The sequence below is a fragment of the Mandrillus leucophaeus genome, unplaced genomic scaffold (assembly GCF_000951045.1).
Source record: "Mandrillus leucophaeus isolate KB7577 unplaced genomic scaffold, Mleu.le_1.0 Scaffold175, whole genome shotgun sequence".
NCBI classification, from domain to species: Eukaryota; Metazoa; Chordata; class Mammalia; order Primates; family Cercopithecidae; genus Mandrillus; species Mandrillus leucophaeus.
The window spans coordinates 2,832,687-2,849,770 of record NW_012101754.1 but is presented as its reverse complement, the minus strand read 5'-3'; the positions used below and the strand labels follow the sequence as shown (position 1 = coordinate 2,849,770).

At 37.2% G+C, this 17,084-nt stretch overlaps 1 long non-coding RNA gene across 1 annotated transcript; it reads right to left on the bottom strand.

The window, feature by feature from the left end:
• Positions 1-10,314: 10,314 nt before the first annotated feature.
• LOC105537584 lies at positions 10,315-12,785 on the bottom strand. Its single transcript, XR_001005738.1, has 2 exons — positions 12,664-12,785; positions 10,315-10,677 (listed from the first exon to the last, which is right to left on the bottom strand). It is a non-coding gene; the product is annotated as an uncharacterized LOC105537584 (long non-coding RNA).
• Positions 12,786-17,084: the final 4,299 nt, after the last annotated feature.

Here is a 17,084-nt window from a genome sequence, read left to right as displayed (position 1 = left end):
GGATTTAGAGATCTTTGTTTTCTTCTCTTAATAATTAGAATGCACAAATACTTTCTTTTGTGAGTGTTGTATGACTTACATGCCCAGCAACAGTGACCAACACAACTAAGTTGCTTTAAAAATATGGTTTTTAATATTACTGAATTTCCTGCTGTCCAGTTATTGTCTAGTGCCAAAAACTGCATGTCATAGCTTTTCTCTAGAACTCACTAAAAGGACAGCTACAAAATATTATTTCTACATCTGGAGAATTCAAGTGTGGCATGAGAGTTTAAGTCCTGCATATATGAGTGAATAATGATCCTCCCACATCTGAACAAGCTGTGCAAAATGCTCCAACTGTATACCTCCTGTACTGCTATTTTTCTACAGACAGTGATGTGCTATAAAATAACAAATTATTAAGAATTTGATTATGGTCTTGAAAATAGCCTGAATTTAGATTATTTAAACTTTATTTCTATTATTTAAAATCTATGCGTGTTCAAATACCCTTTGGCTAAGCTACCAATGAGGGTAGGAATTAATATTTATTGAGCATCTACTGTGAATTAAATATTCTTTATGCATTAGCACTGAATTCTTACCAGATCACATATCAGTATTCTAAGTTATAGATAGACCCAGTAATTGAATGGCTCAAATGTAATGCATGCTCATTTCTTGCTTACGTAAGCTACTGGGTGGGTTTTTATGATTACAGCTCTCATCCAGGCCATCATTTAGGGTGAGCTCCTTTCATCCGATGGCTCTGCCATCCCCTACTGCCTCATGATCATTTGAATCCAGTTAGAAGAAGGGAGAATGTCATGTTGAAGGTTTTATGGCCAGGTCTAGAAGTGGCACACAGCCTTTCCACTCCCATTCTGCAGGACAGAATTAGTCACATGTCCATACCCAGTTCAAGGAATGCTGGGAAATGTTTTCTACTTATGTCTAAAGAAAGAGTACCTTAGGCTCATAGTGTTAAATAATTTGGGGTAATGACCAGGTTTTGGGCCCAGGCTTATCTAACTCCAAAGTTCATGTTGTTTCTGCTACCATAAACTGCCTATCAGATTTTAAGACTTATGTTTCTACCACACTATAGCTCAAAATTTGCTGTACATTTTCTCCTGTTCATCCTGTTACTGGAGAAGCCATAAGTGACTCGTAAATTCAGTATTTTTAGATACACAAATTTCTATTGCAAGTATCTACTTCTCTTTTGATCTTTTAAGTGTGCATTCTAGAAGAGAAACAAATCCACCAATGTTTGTATCAAATATTAAATGAGAGTTACCTAAGACCCAAAAGGCTTGGACCCTCATCTTTCACTCAGGAAAATGTGAGGGTGTCCTAAGAGCAGAAATGCAAGCATTCTACATAAAAATAAACACAACCAGCAGTTAACTACAAGTATAATTGTGTGGAAGCCACAGAAATGCAGTTCTCAGCTCTGATTCAATAGATTAATTCCTGCGGGGAGCACAGCAAGCATGGCTAACAGGCAACCCCAGCCGACCCGTCGGGATCTCCGCTGCAGGCACATGGAGACCACACTTCCCTCAGGATTCTCCCAGGCAGACACAGAAGGGACACGAAGGAAGCCCAATCCTGCAGATCCACAGAACCCTCTGATGGGAATCTTTGGCTCAGGAACTCCACATCACTGTGACCAAACATGCTGAGAATAGCACTAGGGTCTGAGAGCCTTCTTGTTAGATCTCCCTTCCTCCTATCCCTCATTTAACATTGTTGGTCTCAGGCCTGCCATGCCATACATAGGCCTACCAACTCCTGCTCTTTTATTTTTATGTATTTGTCTCAATAAATCTCGTTTGTCTAATCCTTTTTGAACATTTATTTCTGAGAGGACTGAAATTGATACAAATATTAAGTTGAACTATGTAGATGCTAAAAGCGCATCAATTTATAAATATACACACTCATATACATACATTTACAGTGAGAGAGAGGGATGTCTAAGCCCAGAAGTCAGCAAAATGCTTGAAACAACAACAGCAGCAGCAAAAAAAAAACCAGGAATAATCTCACTAAAGTCAGGAACAAAACAAGCATAACTACTATAAAAGCCATCATGTAATGTTGTAAATGAGGAACTAAGCAAAAATAAAACAAAATAAAATGACAAGAATTACAGCAATAAAAATTCAAAGTAAAAAGACTGTTAATTTTACCTGATCTAATTATGTCTGAAAATCACAAAGGGTAATAAAACATACTGCTAACAGTAAGTTCATAAAAATTGCAGAAAACAAAAGTAATACTAACGTTAAAAAATCAGTTGTTTTTATAAGTGCAAACAATAGCCAGTCAGAAAGTATAATAGAAGGAAAGGTCCTATATGATAAAAGTATATTATAAAGCCCTTAGGAATAAATTTAATAAGATCTGTGTAAATCTATACGAAAACAATTTTAAAACACAATTGAAAAACAAAACTTAAGAACTGAACAAAAGACACTGCATGTGTTCACGGAGAGAAAGGCTCAACATCGTACAAGAATTATTTCTCTGTTAAGTTTATTTGCTCCTTTGAAATGTACCCAATAAAATGCCACAATTATTTGGAATTACAACATTAATTGTTGTAATTAATGTAAAACATTAATACAGATAAACAATGTAGTGAAGAAATATTTGAAACAGAAGAGCAATGAAGAATTATTGGTTTTAATAGATATCAAAATATTATAAGGCATTAATAAAAAATAATACGGTATTGATACATAAGTAAGCCATCAAACGTAATTCAGAATCTAGAAAACCTAGCAAAATCCCAATTTGAAAAAATTTCCTTTTAAAAAAAGGGAATTTAGTGTGAGGTAAATGTTGTTTCTCCCTTGTAAAATCAGTAGGGAAAAGGGGACTACTAAAATTTGTAAGAATAACGAAGTAGACATTTGGAAAAAGCATAAAGTTAGATTCATATGCCACATTCTACACCATGATAAATTTCCAGTGATCAAAAATCTATATGTGAATTAATTAAGCTGTGAAACTACTAGAAGAAAACATGGCTAAATTCTTCATAATATTGAAATAAGAAAAGTCTTTTTATTAAGACTCAAAACTCAAAAGCCATAAATCTGATAAATTTAACCACATGAGAATCAAAATTTCCTTCAGGTAGAAAGTTTATGCAAAACAAAATCAAACTAAGCACAGCTAACTGTCAGGGAACAGGGAAAGGGACTGAAGGGTACTCAAATTTCCCACTAGGGTCAAGCCTGGTTAATTAAATTAATGAGAAACCAACCCAAATCCCAATAGGAAGGAAATGAACAGACAGTTCACAAAAAAGAAAATGGAAATGATGCTAAACGCATGAAACAATGTTCAGATTTACATATAATGAGTGAAATGCTAAAAGTGAATTCAAATACATTTCTCTCCAGATCTTTTTTTAAAAATGTAAGTTTTGATAACTGACTCTGGGCTATGGTTTGAATGATATTGATTGCTCCAAATTTCATGAAACTTGACCCCCAATGCCACTGTATTAGGAGGTTTGGTCTTTGGGCGGTTACTGAGTCACGAGGGTACTGGTCTCGCAGGTGGGATTAGCTGCACTCATCAAAGGACCTGACGGAGAAAGTTTACCCCTTTTGGCCCTTCCACTCTTCTGCCTCATGAGGATGTCACAAGAGAAGGTGCTATCTGCGGAGCAGGCCCTCGCCACACATCAAACCTGCTGGCACCTTGATCTCAGCCTTCGCAGCCTCCAGAACTGTGAGAAATAAATTTCTGTTCTGCATAAAGTACCTAGTCTCAGGTATTTTGTTATAACAGCAGACTCAGACACTCTGTTATGAGGTTATAGGGAAACAGGTGCTTTCATATATCACTGGGCTAAATTAGTACTATCCTTTCTGAGGGCAAGTTGGCAACGTCATCATTATGAAAATGGACCCAGAAATTACATCCTGGGAATTTAACTGCACAAATATGAAATGATGTAGGGCTCTTTACTGAAGCATCCTTTATGGCCACCAATAGGAAACAACTCAGATGGTTAATAAATGATGACAACTTCTCACAATGCAATGTGATACTGCTTAAAGGGAAGGAATGAAAGAACTGTATCCAAACATGGAAATATTTCCTTCCAAAATACTTCAAACAAAGACCAAGATACACAGTAACGTGTGTGATATGATACACATACCTTCTGGATATTTAAAGAAGGAAATAAGAATGCACATGTGTGTATATGTGTACCTGCAAAACCTGCAAAATGAAACCCTGGAAGAAAACATAAGAAACTAATGACAGCGGTTACCCACAGGGGGAGCAGTAAGAGGTGTGCAGATGAGGGATGAAAATGAAGGCAAGACCTTTTATTCTACACATTTTTATAACTTGATTCTGCATTCAATTTTTTGATCATCTATTCAGTTTCTATAATCATAACAAGAGTACCAGAGCAAGCAAAGGTTAAAATATATATACTCATTTATTTCAAAAATGTTTACTCAACAACCACAGTGTAGCAAGAGCTGAACCAGGCAACGAAGACTAAAAGATGACAATTCCAGTATTTAAGGAGCATACAATCTAGTGAAAGAAACTGACAAGCAATCATGACCTAGATTTAAAACTTGAATGATTGAGCAAAGGAAACTGCACCAGTAAAAACAGAAAAGTCAAAAGGGAAAGCCACTTGAAGAAATAATATAGATGATAGGAGATATTCTATGATTTGATGAAACGAAGGATTTATGCAAATTGAAAATTCCATCAGTTAGTGGATAAAAGACTGGCATTTATAAAGGACTCCAAAACTGGATTTTGAGTGTTATTCTGAGGCTGAAATTCTAGGAGAGAAAGCAAAAAGAGAAGGGAATTCATAGGAAATCCTAGCCAATGTCCACGTGTATTGGGTTTAGGACATTTTTCCTTTCATTGAAATTTCTCTTCAAGATTCTGCCCTGAAAAAAGTAGCCTCCATAAACATAGGATTGAAGTATTTTTCATATACTACCAAACAAAAGGCTTAAAACTCATAACAGTCTCTGTCAAAACATCTATCTCTTTAAAAGAATCGTAATTTTAAAATCCACAGTAAGATAACTAGGCTATGATATGATATTCCTGAAGCTGTACATCTGACATCTGGTGAGATGTCTAGTACCATTTTATGATTTACGATACAGGAAATCTGAAGTTCCTTTGGATATGGTATGATTCATGTAAAAAAGACACTATGATTCAAATCCATTTACTTTTATTTTTGATCATTCGGAGAAATTATTTCATGTCGCATATTAATTCTTCCAAGAGCCATCTGGTAGGGCACAATGCTAATGAGGCCAAAGTTGCTGGTTCCATCCGTACACTGCAGACAGGCGTCACGGAGGGAAAAGCTTTTTTTGTATGCGCCTCTAATCAGGTCCAGCTGTCTTCCAATTTTGACATTGGGCACAAAGGGACCCAGGTAAGAGAAGGTGAATTCCTGATGAAGAATCATCATCCACAAAAAGTAGCAGAAATTTCTTAGTTAATCTTACATCTCACAGCATGACAGGCTGTGGACTCAGTCATCTACTTTTGTCCTTGAGGGGTTTTTTAAATGTAAGACAAGATTATTCAAGTAAGCATATCACAAATGATTCATTCAACCAGGATAAAGGGAAAATGCAAGGTAATGCATGCTCAGTGCCATTGAATTCCTCCAATTTCTCCTAGGCCCCGTTATTGTCAACCAGACAATGCTGTGTTGCTCCTGTTTTAAATCAGAATGTAACTTTACCATGCAGGAAAAGAAAGTCACAAACAAAATGCATTTTCAGACTCCATCAAGAGTTCTGCCAAGCATAGAGTTTACAAGTGTAACAATGGCAGCTGTTCCCACTAGTAAGAACAGCTGGGAAAAACAGAACTAGAGTCATTATCTCTCAGATTATGATCTGCTGGAACAATGCCCAAAATATCACCACTGACACTGAGTGACAGCATTTAGCCTCTGATAACCCCATTTAAATTTTCATTTCATTCCACTAAAACGCATTAACAGTGTCACCTATTCAAGAATAAACAAAACATTTCAGAATTATTCCAACAATGTATGTAGAAATCTATTTTCTTTTAGAGACTTTGAACTGGCTGTATTCAAGATTAGCAAATACCTTCGTCACTTCATTCCCCTGAGAGACCAGCATCTAAAGGAAGCACACTTTTTTGGAAGAGAATAAAATGGATATGTATTGTTAAAGTTATCCATGAAATACAATACAGTTTTGATTATCAGATACCTACACAGTTAGAAATCGGCACCACAATGTCCAGAGGATCGGGGATAGAGAAACCTCCTGTCAATCTTATGCTCTATGGGCATGAATGAGGATTATGAATTCAGAAAGTAAGTTACATTTACAAACCACTCATGTATACAGAATAATAAATCTATGTGTGACTCTGCAAGAAAGCAAGTAGAATATAAAATAATAAAGAAATAATAGCCCCTCTCTCTATGAAGGAGAAGTTATAGGAATGACAAAGACAGAAGGCAAATGAACAAGAGGATGTCCTAGAAGTCAAGTACAAAGAAACCCTGCTGAGGAGTCAGCAGTGGTCCGTGGCATGTGATGGATGACTCTTCATTTGTACTGCATATGGTCTTAACATCTTTTCGGAAAGTATGAGCAAACAAATGTAAATACTATAATTGTGAGTGCACCATTATAGAAGATAAAATTCCAAAGAATGACTTAAAGGAATTAGAAAAGAGAGCAATGCATTGTGTAAAAGAAATGATATTTATTGTTTCCTGTTATTGAGAATATCATAGAGCAAAGAACAGTCCACCCAGTATCAGGTAGCTGTGGAGATTACTACCTGCAGAACGGCTATGAAAGACTAGATTCTGCAAATATTTGATATTAAATTAAAATCTATCTGGAAAATTGAGACAGGAAAAAAAAAACCAGGTGGCATCTGTACACATCATGCATCCCCTTCTGCTTCTGGAATTCCATGTTTAATAGAAAATTTTAATTCAAACACTCTAGGTGACTGATGAGGTTACAGTGACATAGATGATATCCCAAAGCATGAGTTTCAGAATCAGGAAGAACCCAGATTTATCCCATAAGTCATAGTTGTCAATGTTTTTCAAGTGGTTCCCACATGCTCAGGAAGTTTTTGGTGGGCTGCACATGGATTGTTTTCTCACAAAATTCTCCCAACCACCCTAAGGCTTCTTATTGTTATCCTCATTATATAGATGAGGAAAATCTGCCACAGCTATGTTAAGTAATTTGGCTAAGGTCACAGAGTTGGTAAGTGGTAAACTATAAAATATCTCACTTCCTCCAAAATGTCACTATCTGGGTGACTACAAGTCACTACACTTCTTGGCATCTCACCATGCTTTTCTGTACAATATGAATGAATCTCATGCCCTACTCACAAGGGTGTTATGGGAGAACATCAAAACCATTGCCTTCTATAAAACAATGGTTCAACGCTGCTGACATCTTTATGACCATCATTAAAGATTATCAAGGACTTGAAACGAAGAGAGAAACAATAATCTTCTTAAATGTCTAAAATGAGGAAATCCTCTTGATTGCAGCTGACTAATAGCTGGGGACTCTTATAAAGCCATCTTCTGTTTACATTGTATGGAAAAGCAGCTACTTGTCCTGAGTTCCACACCTTCCTGCTGTAACCTCCCACTGCGACTTCTCTTTCCCTCCATATTGATTAAATAAACCAAGGAAGTTCTACATATTAGAGGTGCTAAAGAGAGAAGGCAGTAGGTCCAGATAGGGGGAAGGGGCTGGATAGCTGCATATATAATTATTACTTGACTGTATTCCTTTCTGCAGGGACCAAGGGAGCCTTAACGTTCCCCTCAGTTTAACTCAACTTTAGTCAGGTTTCTTCCTAACTCTAGGCCCCTGACCTCCTTTTTCAAAGAAAAACTTTACTCTAGAACACTTGCAATTGGAAACTCTCTCTGCCTCTTTAAGATATAAATCTTCTCCAAACCTCTTGCAAGTTTTACAACCTACGAATGTCTTTTTCAAGGACCTGGGAGCCATCACTTTGAAATGGCATCATCAAGAAGGAGCCCCTATCTCCTACTCTCTGTGAAAGGGCAGGAGCCGAATTTCCATTGGCACCACTTGGGACACACAGGAGGCCTGACCCCACTGACCAACCTCCCCGGTCATGTCATTCAGTACTTTTCCACTAGTTCACCCCAGTGTTTAAAACCTCACCCACCTTTCATTTTAAGGATGTGGAGTTTAGTCTCCCAATTGCAATAGTCTTGAATAAAGTCTTCCTTGCCTGTGTAACTCTGTCTGTTGCAAGTTTTCTTTGAAAGTGGTGGATTTTACAATCACTTGAGAGAGCAGAAACTAGGCAGAAAGAGGAAAGAAAAATATGTAGTGGATTTTCTGAGAGGAAAAAATGGAGGCTGCCTTAGTGTAAACTTTTTATGTAAAAGTGCCAGCACCTCCAAGACATCTTGATTGGGTCATGAAAGGAGCCATCCCTGAGCATGTAGACATCATGGGAAGAACTGAAGGTGAAATACGGGGTGGACAAGGCATGAAAAATAAAGGATAATAAATTTATAATTTAAATATATTTATATATAATACATTTATAATTTAAATAAGGACAATTATAAAATTTATACTCTGCAAGAATAATAGGCTTTTATGTAGATTAAAATGCATTTAAATGCAAATTCAAGGCATATTTTTATGGAAATTTATGTGGTCCTCTTGTCTATTTCATGTATTTGGCTGTGACCTTGTAAAGACCTTAGCAACAATTCCTCCCTACTGCTTTAGAACTGTTAGGCAAGGAGAGGTCTATTGTGAGCTCCTCTTAAAGTAACTGGGTGAGGTTTGGGGAGGAAAAAGGGTAACTTTCTAATGATCTGAAATTCTGAAATACTTAGGAGTATTTAGAGCAGAGTAATATATTTAGGCCTAAATACTCAAAGGTTTCCCTGGATAGTTTCCATCCTGATGGGCTAGGATGGATTTCAGAGCTCTCAGTAAACATTAAAACCCAGTGCCTACCCAGGGTCACTGATGGAGCCTGGGGAACAGAGCTGACCTTTCTTGGGACAGAAGAATCCTTTGAAAGTGTCTGACACTCCTTGCAAGAACAACACGTGCCTATACCATGTCCCTTCCACCAAGAGAGCTTTGGGTTAGAACTCAGATGAATTTATATTTAAAATTCTAGCTATGAGAGCTTGGGCAAATAAGACAACTTATCGAAGCTTTAGGTCCCCAATATATAGATTGATTGATAGGTGATTGACACAGATAGAGTCCCTTTATTTGAGAGAAACAAAAATCTCTACTAAAGAGAGGTGTTGTGATGCTTACTGCCATATGTGGCACAGAGAAGGCATTCAGTGTAGGCAGCTTCTATGGTCATTATTACTGTTACTACTGTGATTTTTCCAATTTTTTAAATTCCCATTTACCAATAATAAAAGCCCCACCTCACTTGACTTTAGGTTCCTGGATATGTGTGTGTTCCTCAGACAACCAAACTGTGACTTTACTTGTCAGAGAAGGGAATTTCGAGGAGCTTTGGGCCTAGATAAATTAATGTCTTCTATGCAACATTTATGATAATGATATGTACACATGATTTTCTCAGTAAATGCATTTGAATGACCTTCCAAGTTTGATGTTGTATTAGTTTTCTAGGGCTGCTATAACAAAGTACCATAGACTGAGTGGCTTAAACAAAAGAAATGTATTTCACAGTTCTGAAGACTAGAACTCCAAAAGCTGGGTGCTGGCGGGGTTGGTTTCTTATGGAAATGCCTCTCTCCTTGACGGTTGGTTTCTTACGGACAGGCCTCTCTCCTGGTCTTGTAGATGGTCATCCTCTCCCCGTGTCTTCATATAATCTCCCCTCTGCATCCAAATTCCCTTATCAGGATGCCCATCTTGTCAGATTAGAGCTGACCCTAGTGATCTCATTTTAATTTAATTCTTTCTATGAAGACCCTGTCTCCAAATATGGACACATTCTAAGGTACTGACCCCAATGTGAATTTTGCGGGGGACACAATTTAGCCCATAACACATGACTTAATTTTATACATGTCTATTTGATCTAATTTTCTAATTAGTGGCCTTTTATTTTCCACCTCATCAATTATATTTTCCCAATATTTATCACTTTTGATCATTATTAATTATTGAAGCACCTTTAAATTTAATCTGATACAAAAATGCCCTAGACCAGGTACCAGGTAGAGCAGGCTGGGATCTCACATAAGAATATATGGTAGAAAGAATTAGAATTTTACTTCATAGAGAGTAAGCCCCAAGTGTTTTCTTTCTTTATAACCTCCAGTGTCATGCAGTACAGTAAACTCACAGCACATGCCTGTGGGAAAGATGAGTCAATGAATCAATTAGCAGGATTCAAAGAGCAACAGCTGACATTATAATCCCTCTTCTTCTAAGCACACAGAATAATCGTGTTGCCTTGTTGAAGACTCTTTAGAGTTGCCTAGCTGGGGAATCTTTAGTTTGAGAGAGAGTCTGGGGACTCACACTCATCATGGAGTAGCCTGAACTGCATCTTGAGATTTGCCAGTGTTTCCTGAGTAATCTGAGCATTGCTCCAGCAGTGTCAAGTTATGTCAGGGAAGTAAAAAGCCAAGGTCTCCAGTAGACCCTGGGGAGAATGAAGACAAGAACATCACACCATTTAAATGATTAAAGCAAGAAATTCAATAGTGAAAAGTGATATGGCATTGCATTTTCCCTTTAAAAGGATGAATTCTGTTTACTTTGACCAAGAGCAGGCTTAATTTAAAAACAGGGTGGTGATCCAGTTTACACCAAAATACCAATACATTCAAATAATAAAGTAAATTAGCCCTTCTGATAAAAATAAGATCTTATCAAAATGCTAACCACTGTGGCATATCTACAAAGAGAATATTGCATAAGTTCAAAATTGTCCAATTCCACGGAGAAAGCTTTTATCTAGTTTCTTAAACACTTGTAGCTTCCTTAACTCCACAGTTCATCCCATCTGTAGTTTTCAAATCCCTATGTGTTCATTTTCCACTATATCTTTTCCACTTGAGAACCGAATAATTAAGATACATATGTACATGATATCTAGACAGACACATAAATATCCATAGATAAAATAATAAAAATTCTAATATCTAGCTAGCTAAAGAGTATTGTTCCCAGTACACATTTCAGTTATCTTAAATGTTTGCTTTTTTTTGTGGGTTTATTCTTTGGGTGGGAGTGCCTTGGTTTTTGTTTTTATTTTTAACAAAGACAAAAGAGAAAGAGGAGAGAAAAGATAATTGCACATTCTAAGTGTTTTATCAGAGTCTGAGAGTAGAGGCTGTGTTAAGATTCCTGGTGGAAATCTGTTTTCATCACAAACCACCTCACAGTATGATGCAATTTATCATGATTGTCATCCTAGACTCAAGGGAGAGCAGAAATAGAATTCCAGCAGCTCTGTGCATAAGGACCTATGTACTCAAGTGCATGGTTAAACCTCAGTGAAATCGTTGCCATCATTGGGTGCCAACCACCGGCTACTGATAGTAGTTTTCCCCAACTGCCCAACTTTTAAGAGGCTGGTTTAAATTCACATCAATCAATAAATATTTAGTGCAAAAATCACTCAAGTGCAAAAACATACCACCCCAAACTCAGCAACACAAAACTATATGCACTTCCAATTCTTTATGTAGACACGACATTTTACAGTTAGTTCTTCCTTTTTTCTTTTTTTTTTTAACTGCATTTTAATGCCCCAGGTTTGTTTAAACTTCTGTCAGAATGTTGACTCAGACCGAGATTTTATTTTTAATTCAGGAAAGAAGAGGATATAATGTCTTTAAAAGAAGAAGGAAATTCGGTGAGTTTTCTGCAATTAGCACCATAGAAGTCAGTTAAGATGCCTTCTGGAAATTTCCAATAGATAGGGGGTAAGTTAGAATGACAGCAGGCAGCAAATGAAAACAGCACTTGGCAATTTGGGAATCGTTTTTTGTGACAAACTATCTGGTAGGCAACAATTTTGGCTTTCTCTAAACTTGTATAACTTGCTGTTATTTTGGCTGATTTTGATCATTAACACAATTGCACATAGAGAACTGTCAGTAAAATTAACTTCGGGCTGAATTCACGCCTACTTTCCCACCTCATTCTACTTAAGTACTTTCAGAAATCCCATGCTTTCTTCTAGAAACTTTGAAGCAAAAAGAGCTAGAAAGGAAGGTGGCCAGACTGCTACATCTCCCCTCCTTCCCATCATTATAGATCAAGCACTTAAAGTGAAGTTTAGACCTCAAGTCTATCTCTCCAATTCATGCTTTCCTATAGACTGGATTTTTTAGTTCAAGTTTATCTGGCTAAAATATAAGTATATATTCATATCACTAAATAGAAAGACAATGGTCCACAAATGTGCTCCACTTTCTGTTTCCTACCTTTAAAAAGTTGTATCATTATCCAGTTGCTCAATTCATAGCCTACGTCTTCTCTTCCTTCTCTTTTTCTATGGTAACACTTAACTAATCACTTTTTTTTTTTGTTTCAAATTTTCCTTTTCTCGTATCTCTTGCATCTGCCCATCTTTTCCATGTGCCAACAACATCCAGTTCAGACCTCAGTCATTCCCTACCTGTTTATTGCAATAGCTGTGAAGAAACTTTCTTCCTCGAGCCACCCTTACACATTAATTCTATGATGCAGCTAGTCATCTTCCCAACATGAAAATCTCTTCATGTCACTTTTACAAAGACTCCGCATAAAAATCCAAATGACATGGGATAGTTAACAAACCCTCATGACTTGTCCCCAGCAAACCTCTCCAGCCTCATTTGTCGCTTCCTTAACTAACCTTGAGCCCCAGTATTCGGCTACTCACTGGTGCCCAGAGCAGCCATGATTTCTTTACCCTCTTGTCATTTTCCCTGTGCTTGGAGCTTCAACTCCTTCCCCTGCTTCAGTTCTTTCTTGGTTTCTTGTAGAAGTCAGTTCTTGCAGAAAACCTGTGAGAGTAGAAAACTTGTGACTGTATCTCCAGCAGGGCACTGTGAATCCTGCGTACTCCTTAAATAATTTCTTGCAAAAGGGGCTTACTTTTATATTCCATCTCCCTCTATCTTAAAAGCTCCTTAAGAGCAGGAATTCTTTTTAATCATCATTTATTACTGAATCCAGAGTATATAATGTAACACCAGGGCCATAGAAATTTCATGCTTTATAAATATTGTTCAAAGAATGAATGAAGAGATGGCAGAGGAAGATGTCTTAGAAATCAATATTACAGTTGTGTTGCTGTTGCTGTTGCTCCAGTGAGGTCTTGGGGAAATTATTCACCCCGATTGGATAGCTTTAGCTCTTTCATCTTTGGAGTGAATATTTAGTGAGGACAACCCGCTTCTTAACTGAATGATATTGAGGTGGTAACAAGAATTCCATCCACATTTTTACTTTCCAGTGTTCGGGGCAAATTCAGTCATTTTGTAATCATAAGTAGAAATTCAATAACTTGTTTTCTAATCAAAACTAGAAATCCATATAAATGCAAACAGTGAATGCTCTACCAAAATTACATACAAGTCAGCATTGAAAATAAGAAGTGGTTTTTTACACCCTAGGCGCTTAGAAAAAGATGGTTCTTATTTTTTAAATGCATTATGTTCTGCAATAAAGCATATGTTTTATATTTTCCTAGGCTACAAACATATGTCACAATGTACACTATTTGTACTATAAGTAGTTTGCTTTAAAAAATAAAAATATTGATTTTTAAGCTTTCTCTCCAAATCTCTATTTGGTTCTCGGGTTTTTTGCTTTACTTCTGTGAAGAGATAGTTCATGCCACTTTGATACTTTCTAATTTTCTTCCTGTGCCTCTGAAAGACAACTATGTGTCTCCGTTTGTAAAGGTATTCATTATGAAATTATAACATGGCATAGGTTGAGACATGACAGGATATTTCACCAACTATGGGGAGTCAGCAATAGACTTCTTTATTATCCCAGCAGTCAAAGCCCGGCTTTAAAATGTCAAGTGTCTCTGCAATGCCTAATTCCAATTTACTGGGGAAGAGGAAGGAAAGATTAGAAAGAGATTAAATGTATGGGTATTTAGTACCATGAAAAATTGAATTTATTAGAATTAAAATTATTATAAAAAAAGACCAAACCATGGTAGTCCTTGGAATGCCACCTTCTCATTTTGAACTTCTTGAGATGGAACATGAATTAGTGACTATCTAAGAAATCAGAAATTAGATATCCTGGGCCTTAGAAATTTTTGGTTTTTATATCTATAAAAAAAGGACACATCCCAAGTTGTACTTACATTCTTACTTAATCAAACATGTTTTTAAAAATATACAAACATAATTAGAAGGTGAGTAGGTAAATTGGATGCCTAGTAATCAACATTTAGTTATAATTTATGATGTCTTAATTAGTTTCCTTATAATTTAATTGATGAAAATTATTTACATGTACAAATAGCCACTGACTGTGAAAGCTAGTGGAGCCAAGATCCCACTTACATTATTTTCCCAACCAATAAACAAACAAACAAACAAACAAACAAATGCTTTTAGCAACCAAATTACTTTTGTAGTCTATTGTTTAGACATCTGTTCTGTTTACTATTACAGTGTGAGAATGCTGTACTAGGGAATTGAAAAACTGTTATTGTGAACAGTGGAGTTTCTCTCCCTCAGTACTACTGACATGTGGGATGAGAAGATGATTTGTCTTGGGCAGCTGTCCTGTGCATTGTAAGATGCTGAGCAGCATCTCGGCCCTGCTTCTGCCTACTGGACACCAGAAGCACGCCCCTCCCAGTTACAACATCCAAAACCGTTTCCAGGCATTGCCCCTAGTTGGGCCACCGCTCTAGTCTCTTAGTGTTCTAAGTCGGGAAGGTGCCATTTGTCATTATTTAAAGCACTCAGTGATAGTACAGCACTTAGTTAAAAAAAAAAAAAATGGGAAAGATATGCCTATAATGTTGTGCTAGATGGTCCAAGAGAAATAGGAACCCAAAGTGTAGAAAGCAGCAGGCCTGGGGTTGAACTAACAAATCTTCTCAGTCTCTACAGGCTCTTAGGCCAGCCCCTTCACTTTTTTTTTTTTTTTTAGAAGGAGTCTCTGTTGCCCAGGCTGGAGTACAGAGGCACTATCTCGGCTCACTGCAACCTCCACCTTCTGGGTTCAAGCGATTCTCCTGCCTCAGCCTCCTGAGTAGCTGGGACTACAGGTGCACACCACCATGCCCTGCTACTTTTTGTATTTTTAGGAGAGATGGGGTTTCACCATACTGGCCGAGCTGGTCTCGAACTCCTGACCTTGTGATCCTCCTGCCCTGGCCTCCCAAAGTGCTGGGATTACAGGCGTGAGCCACCGTGCCTGGCCACCCTTCACATTTTTATCCCTCAATTTTCTACCATAAAAATGAATAATACTAAGAATTCTCTCATAAGGTTGGGGTCCCAATCAAGGGAACAAAAACATGAGAAGGACCAATGAACTACACAGATGGACAAGCCTGGAGGGCGTCATGCTAAGTAAAATAGGCCAGGCGCAGACACACAAATGCCACATAGTCTCACTCATATGTGCAACCTAAAAAGTCAAACTCACGGAAGCAGAGAACAGACTGGTGGTTACCAGGGCTGGTGGACTGAGGGTCAGGGGAAGATATTGATCAAAGGGCAAAAAATTCAGTTAGATAGGAAGAATATGTTCAACAGATCTATTGTACAATATGGTGACTGTAGTTAACAACAATGTGTTTTATAATTTAAAATTGCAAAGATAATAGATTTTAAGTGTTTTCACCATACACACAAAAATGAGTATGCAATTTAATGCAAATGTTTATTTGCTTAACTATTCCACAATGTATTCATGCAGCAAAACATGTTGTACATTATACACATATACTTTTATATGCCAGTTAAAAACTGGCCAAAATAAATAATAATCTCAGCCAAAAAAAAAGGCCAGCAAAGATACTAGCACATAATGAGTATTCAAAAATTTGTTTTATTATTAACAAAACATGATTCAAAAAGTAGTTCAAAAATATTTTTTGCTACGCTGTTTGCAGAGAGAATTTCTCTTTTTATCATGGATCAAATGATTTTAGATAAATGGAGTCAAATTCTCCCACATAGCCCTTATAATTTCAGGAATTTATAATTAGTATAACACTTCTTCTTAGCCTTAGTTATTAAGAGGTAGTGTAAGCTAATGGTTAAGAACACGAATTTTAGAATCAGACAGATCTAGGCAAATAACCCTTCCTCCACTGTGATTTTCTACGCCTCACTCAGGCATCAAACCAAATAAATCATAAAGCTGTAGTTTTGTTTTTGAATTTACTTTCTACTGATATGGGCTTGGAGGTAGTTCTAAGACAAAAAAAAAGTACTGATGCTTCAGAAACATTGAATTAATGGTGTTGCTTGAAAGTTAAGAAACAATAGAAAAGGAAAATAAAAGAAAAAATGTGTTAGCAGAGTAAGGAGAAGGGAAGAAAATGTACATTTAGTGCCCGCTACACACCAGGGACTACAGCAGCTTCTTCAGCAAGGACGATCTACTTAATCCTCACCATGATCCACTGTTAGCTTCATTTTACAGAAGAGCATCAGAGGGGTGTTGTAACTTACTTGATGGCACACAGTAAAGTAAATAACGGAATGAGGACCAGCACAGAAGGCACTCTGACTCCAGAACAGCTGTTTTTATATACGACCACGGGCTGCCCGGGTACACCCCAGTCCTGACAGTTACAGAACTGTTCTTTACGTCCAGCTCTTGCTGACAATACACAGAGAGAATACTGAATTTTAGCAGGTAAGAAAAAGCAATAGTTATCTTCACAAATGTTATCATCTCAAAGGAAGTAGCTGTATCGTTATGATGATTTCATCAGTTGGCTTGGGATACTAGCCTGTTTATGGAGATTAAATTCAATTTTAAAAAGGTTTCAGTGGGAGGCCGAGGCAGGTGGATCACGAGGTCAGGAGATCGAGGCCATCCTGGTTAACACAGTGAAACCCT